Source organism: Oryctolagus cuniculus, chromosome X, assembly GCF_964237555.1.
Source record: "Oryctolagus cuniculus chromosome X, mOryCun1.1, whole genome shotgun sequence".
In the NCBI taxonomy this organism is placed as follows: Eukaryota; Metazoa; Chordata; class Mammalia; order Lagomorpha; family Leporidae; genus Oryctolagus; species Oryctolagus cuniculus.
In genome coordinates this window covers 1,349,680-1,356,961 of record NC_091453.1, presented here as the reverse complement: position 1 = coordinate 1,356,961, position 7,282 = coordinate 1,349,680, and positions in this window count along the sequence as shown.

Here is a 7,282-nt window from a genome sequence, read left to right as displayed (position 1 = left end):
CAGATGGCTTCAATGGCTGGAGCTGAGCTCATCCGAAGCCAGGAGCCAGGAGCTTCTTCCGGGTCTCCCATGTGGGTGCAGGGGTCTAAGGACTTGGGCCATCTTCCACTGCTTTCCCAGGCCACAGCAGAGAGCTGGATTGGAAGTGGATCAGCCGGGATACGAACTGGCACCCATATGGAATGCCAGCCCTGCCGGCAGAGGCTTTACCCACTATGCCACAGCACTGGCTCTCTCTCTACTTCTATGCTTGCTCTCTCTTCTTCTGTTAAAAAAAATAAGATCTTTCTCCATGTAAGACTCTGTGCTGGCTATAAAAAGATGAATAGAACATAATCCCTGCCTCAAGAAAATGATAGCCTATAGGGTGTACTTGAAGGTTTATACAAAGATAAACGAATTCTCCTGGTAGATTTTAAAAAAGTGAATTTTGTCATAAACTTGCTATTTATCTGTCAAAATAAAAACTCCTTATGTTTATTAAGTGATTACCACACTTAAGAACTCTTTGTGAATGTGTTAATTTAATCAAATCATAACCCCAGAAAAGATTACTAGCCCCATTATACAGATGAGGAATCTAAGGAGTGGGTAGTTAACTTTACAAAGCTCACATAAAAAGTAATGGGCAAAGCTGAACTTTAAACTCAGCATGATTCCAGAGCTCAAAAATTTAACTGTTATATGATACTACTTATCTTTCTATAACTCCATTTCTTCTATTCATCCCAGTCACCTATCCATCCATCTCTTCACTTCTCTATCTTCTACTACCAATCCATCCATCCATTCAGACACCCACCTATACATTCAACCATCTATTATTTTATTCCAATAGAGGAATTAAAGGTGTCCACAAAGAAATAAGTAGGTAACCTTGTAATGTAAAAATTTCAATGATAGGCAATTAGGGTGAAGGGATCAGCAAAGTTTCAGTGGAAGCTGAAATAACGTTATGATTTTTTTAAATTTATTTGACAGATAGAGTTATACAGTGAGAGAGAGACAGAGAGAAAGGTCTTCTTTCCATTGGTTCACTCCCCAAATGGCCGCCACGGCCGGAGCTACGCCGATCCGAAGCCAGGAGCCAGGAGCTTCTTCCTGGTCTCCGATGCGGGTGCAGGCGCCCAAGCACTTGTGCCATCCTCCACTGCCTTCCTGGGCCACAGCAGAGAGCTGGACTGGGAGAGGAGCAACCGGGACTAGAACCTGGCGTCCATATGGGATGCCGGTGCTGTAGGCGGAGGATTAACCAAGTGAGCCACGGTGCCAGCCTCAAAATAAGGTTATGATTTTTAAAAAGTCTGGGGTGAAGTAGAGAATCAGCAGCAGAAATTTCAAGGAAAGATTCTCAAGGGCTAATACATGTATGGAATGGATAAAACATTGTGAATCACTCCGGTGTGACAATGATAAAGAAAGCTGAAGATTTGATTCTTACCACCAGGAAAAGAAAAGTGCTGTGTAAACATTTGGGTTCTGAGAAAAGGAAGGTATAATTTCAGAGATCGGCTCAGGGACAGTTTCTTTGTCTGCTACATCTCTAAGGCTAAAGGCTATTTATTAGGTCTTGACCAAGAAATTCAGTGGCTGGCAATGCTGATCTCTGTGTGGCTGGCAGTTTAATTATGTTTCGCTGTTCGCGCATTTCTGGCAAAAGTGTAGCTGTGGAGCATGGTTTGTTAGTCTGTACACATGTGCACTGCAGCTGTGCTTTAAATAAAGCCTGTTTATTCCCCATTTCTTGCCAAAATGGAGCCTTAGCATCTTTTCAAGTCCAGTAAAAATATAAGCAGACTTCTTCCAGAAGACTGCAATTTGTAATATCATCAAGCAACAGCCTGGTACCTTTCTCATTGTCACCAACTGCCCATCTCGCAAATGAGAGTCCCTTGGGGGTAGGTTCTTGCTCTTTTGATTGCTACGAAGCCCCAAGATCTCACATCCCTGCTAGTCCTTTCCCAGCTGCAGAGCGAAGCGATTGACATAATGAGTTTGGAGATAATGGGTTACTATATCTGCTCATTTTATGACAGCCTTCAAGGTTCTGGGCTTCGGGTTTGCTGCAGGATCTCTACCAGCACAGCACAGCAGTCTCTTGATGATACGCTCTTTTGGTTACTATGCCTCACCCGGATGCTGTCCTCTGTCAACATCCTGGCCGGGCATGGACATTGACCATGGTCAGATTTGCAGCTGGCAAGTGTTTTAAAGCCATCTGGAGAGTACCTGAGATTTCTGATCCTGAGCATCCCCATAAGGCTGCAGCTTACCTTTAGGGCCCAACAGAGTACCTTGCAGGGCGCTGGGGTACAGAAGACATATTTCTTCATTTCTGAGGTGACAAAATCAGCAGCCACAAACCATTTTAATGTCTTTGGATAGCACCTTCCAATTGTCAGGCTTATCAACTGGTGCTGAAGAAACATTTTTTTTTTTGAATGAGCTGTATGAGGTACAGGCTGAATAACTTCTCTTCAAAACCTCTGCTCCCTGGGACCATGGCTCGACCACTTCCCAGTGCTCCTTGGTCATTGTGGCCCTGTGGCGCAGTGTGAGCAGTGGAATGCAGACAGAGGTGGGAAAGCCACATCCAAGCCCGGCTCATGAAAACCTCAATGGTGGTCCCCCGTCCTCTTCCTCACCTGGCACGCTGGAGTGGAAGGCAGCCCTGGAGGACACTCTGAGAGCTACTAGAAGAAAGGGATCCTGGGCCTTGAATCACCACCGAGAAAAACTGCACGACTGATGAGCCTGCACCAAAGCATTGTCTGAGTGAGAAATTCTAAGCCACAGCATTGTGCAGGTGTATTTGTTTAAAACAGCTAGTGTTAGCTTGTCTAATAGATGGCATGGGTGCTGGTGCTGTGTAGGAATCAGCGCTTAAAGGAATAGACAAAATGCAAATGAATTCTGTGGTGAGGGACTTCCATGCCTGTGTATCACATGACTCTGGAGGCCTTCTAAAATATTAAAGTCCCCGAAGTCCACTCATGAGAGGCTTCCATTCATTAGAGCTGAGAAGGAGCCTGGGAATATGCGTTTTAATCATTCGCCCACCTGAGTGTGATGCAGGCAGACCAGGAAGGTTACTCTGAGAAGTGGAGAAAACATGGTCACGTGCCATGCTAAGGACATGTTTATCAAATGAATAACTAAATGAACAAGGGGTAGAAGAGAAAGCAAAAATGAGACCACAAGTGAGGAGACTTGAAAAAGGAAAGTACATAGTGGCAGGGTGGGGTGGGATGGAGGGAGTCTGGCCCTGAGGCCCAGAAGAAGGTGGGGACATTTAGTCACAAGTGGCTGTGGCTCTTGATGGTAGACGAGGCATATGGAGTGTGCTCCTGAGCTTGCCAGCTCTCATTTCCCGGGGGAAGCCCTCTGTTTTGAGGAGCCTGCCTTTCATCAGACATTTTATGTACGTCCTGCTGTCACTGTCCCCTTACAAGCTGCTCCTCTGCTAGAGGCATTTTCATAGCTAATGGCACTGACTTTCTCTTTCTTTTGGATTCTAGGTGCAACAGAAAACAGGAAAAGCTGCACAGATAGATTTCAGATCAGTTGCCACACTCTAGTTTTGGTTCATTTGCTGCACAAAATGTAATTTAAGCCAAAGAGATGAGATTTCTCTTGTCCTGCAACCTCCTTCTCTTGCCTTCTTGAAGTGCAGGTAGCAGTTTGATTGCCACAGTGGGCATGCCGGTGGCTCACTGGATGCAATTTCCCTATCAGGCTGTCTTAGAGGGCTCATGTGTCCTCTGCCAGTGTTCTAGTAAGTTCTTTTCAAAATAAAAAAACGCTCTTATGTCCTAGCAGGTCAACAGTTGACATTGTATTTTTAAGAGTTTAAGATGTGGCTGGCGCCGCGGCTCAATAGGCTAATCCTCCACCTAGCGGTGCCGGCACACCGGGTTCTAGTCCCAGTCAGGGCGTCGGATTCTGTCCCGGTTGCCCCTCTTCCAGGCCAGCTCTCTGCTGTGGCCCGGGAGTGCAGTGGAGGATGGCCCAAGTGCTTGGGCCCTGCACCTGCATGGGAGACCAGGATAAGCTCCTGGCTCCTGGCTTTGGATCAGCGCGGTGCACCGGCTGCAGTGGCCATTGAGGGGTGAACCAACGGAAAGGAAGACCTTTCTCTCTGTCTCTCTCTCTCTCACTGTCCACTCTGCCTGTAAAAAAAAAAAAAAAGAGTTTAAGATATGGGGCCGGCGCTGTGGTGCAGCAAGTTAACGCCGTGGCCTGAAGCGCCGGCATCCTATATGGGTGCTGATTCAAGACCCAGCTGCTCTACTTCTGATATGGCTCTCTGCTATGGCCCAGGAAAGCAGTGGAGAATGGTCCAAGTCCTTGGGCCCCTGCACCCACGTGGGAGACCTGGAAGAGGATCTTGGCTCCTGGCTTTGTATCGGTGCATCTCTGGCCGTTGTGGCTGACTGGGGAGGGAACCAGCGGATGGAAGACCTCTCTCTCTCTCTCTCTCTCTCTCTCTCTCTCTGCCTCTCCTCTCTCTGTGTAACTCTGACTTTCAAATAAATAAGTAAATCTTTTAAAAAAGAATTTAAGGTGTGCCAGTGTGTTGGACGAGCATTTCTCCAGAAACATCTAGAATTCATCAAATTATTATAATGGAAATATTGCCATTATAATATGAAACCAAGCCATTGTAACAAATACTACAATTTATGTAGCACCCAATGTGTAGCTCATACCATACAAAGTACTTTTTATATGTTGCCATATTCAATTGTAGCAATAATCTTGCAAGGCCAAGATCTTGACTATCACTAGGTTGGACTCTGAGCTTAGAGAAATAAGAAACTTGTGCAAAGTCTCACATCTAGCAAATGGCAGAGCCAGCATTTGAACCAAAGCCTGGAGATAACTGCTTCAGTATCAACATTAAAAAAAATTTTGCTGCTTTTATTGGGCAGTTATAATAAAGCTTTATATACATCACATCTTTTAATCTTGGAGTAGACATTAGGATTGCTGTTTTGAATTGAAGGAAATAAGGAGGAAAGTGACTGGGTGACTTGCCCAAGATGCTACTGCTCATAATACAGACTTGTGATATGTTGATCCCAAAGGTTTATGACTGAGCTTTTTTTTTTTTTTTGACAGGCAGAGTGGACAGTGAGAGAGAGAGACAGAGAGAAAGGTCTTCCTTTGCTGCTGGTTCACCCTCCAATGGCCGCCGTGGCCAGTGCGCTGTGGCCAGCGCACCACGCTGATCCGAAGGCAGGAGCCAGGTGCTTTTCCTGGTCTCCCATGGGGTGCAGGGCCCAAGCACTTGGGCCATCCTCCACTGCACTCCTGGGCCACAGCAGAGAGCTGGCCTGGAAGAGGGGCAACCGGGACAGAATCCGGCGCCCCAACTGGGACTAGAACCCGGGGTGCCGGCGCCACAGGCGGAGGATTAGCCTAGTGAGCCGCGGCGCCGGCTGACTGAGCTTTTAACTGCTATTCTTTGCTGTTTATCATGGAAGTGAAACTGCAATTTGGCGCTCTCATTACTGGTATCCAGCCCCCAATTTCCCCTCCTGTTAACCTGTTATGTGCACCATGGAAGAAGAGCTTCCTTTATTATTTCAAACTCCAGTGTCTGAGTTGTTGGTACTGTTGAAGTTGTGAGGCTCCAGGGAGCTTCTGCAAGGGGCCTGGGAGATTAATTTTGGTGGAAATGCTGGCAGAAGAGGAGATGAAATGGCGGATGCTTCTGAGGTTTAAAATAAATTGCTGTGTGTGTATGTTATTTCCTTCTCATAACACTCCTGGGGATTGAGTAAAGGAAAACTATTGGATGTTCACCCTAGTCCCAGCGCTGTCCCAGGAATGATTAAAAAAAACTCTGTCTGAACTGGGGCCAGGTATTTTCCTGAAAATGGAACTCAAGTGTGTATAGAAATATATATGCAGCTGGCATCAAATGGGGGAAATGTTTAATCTATCTTTTGAATGGATTAACAGTTGGCTTCCAGAGGGCGCTTCTGACTTTTGGCTGCATAAGCCAGGAGGAGAGGCTGTGCTACAAAATGGAGATGAAGGTCAAGGGAGAATTAATTGTGTATCTGCAATTAGCACAAAACAGCCATAAAATTATTTCCAGGAAGAATCAGACTTCCTCATGTCAAACTAGGGTTGAAAAAATCACCCACCCGGGGCCTTTGCTAGCAGGATTGGAAAGTGTTTGCTTTCAAACAGCAGCATAGGGTGGTGCTGGGCTGCCCAATCCAGTGGCTACTAGCCACATGCGGCTATGGAGCACTTGGGATGCGGCTAATCCAAACTTCGATGTCCCATAAGGGTTTTAAAGATTTAGTAGGAACAATAAGCCAAACATATCTCTTTGATATTTCTATCCTGATTACATGTTAGAATGATATTATTTTGGATATAGTGGGTTAAATAAATGTTATTAAAATTAATCTCACCCTTTTTCTTTCACTTTTTTAAATGTGACTATTAGAAAATTTGAAATCACGTATGTGCCGGCATTGTATTTCTATTGGAAAGATGTGCTCCAGATTCTGAGCCTGGATTTGAGAAGTCTCACTTGGCTTCCTTAGCTCTTGTAAAGGCATTTTTTTGTGCATGATGCTTGTTCAGACTGATGATTCTGTGGAGGGAACTGCCACTGGAGAGTTGTATTCTGCATCCTGCTGTGCTTCTCTCTGGAGCTTGGGCTTCGAGGCCAGCAACAGTGGATTGAAAGCACTCTGCCACTCACTGGCAGGAGAACAGCTTTCTCAGCTTCAGTTTCCATTTATGAAAAGTGTACCAATGAATACCTAGACCTTGAGGTTATTCTGATGTTACAGGAATAAGCATACTGAAAGCAACTAGCAGAGTGGCCTACATTAGATGAATATTCATATTTGTTTCCCTTTTCCTCGTGATGCATATTTTTTAAAATTGAATTTTGAGTCCTATAAGCTGAAAACCAACCACTCAAGTGTAAAGAGAAATAAAGGTGTTTTTGAATATGCAGACTCAGGGAGGCTTTTTCAAAGCATTCCCCAAAGATGGATATCAACAGAGTGAAAATGCAAGTCAAGACAGAAAAAGATGTGGATGAAGAACAGTGATAAGCACAAATCCAGGAGAAGCTACTGATCACCATACCTGATTAGAGATTCCAGAGTGAAAGGATGATGATAATGGCGATAGAGCCCTGGCTCTACAATGCTAGATGCTACATAGGAGATAAAAAATAAGTGAAGAAGGAAATTGAGAGCCTATGTCCATGCCTACTGCTGTATTGATTATTTTCTGTTCCACTTTC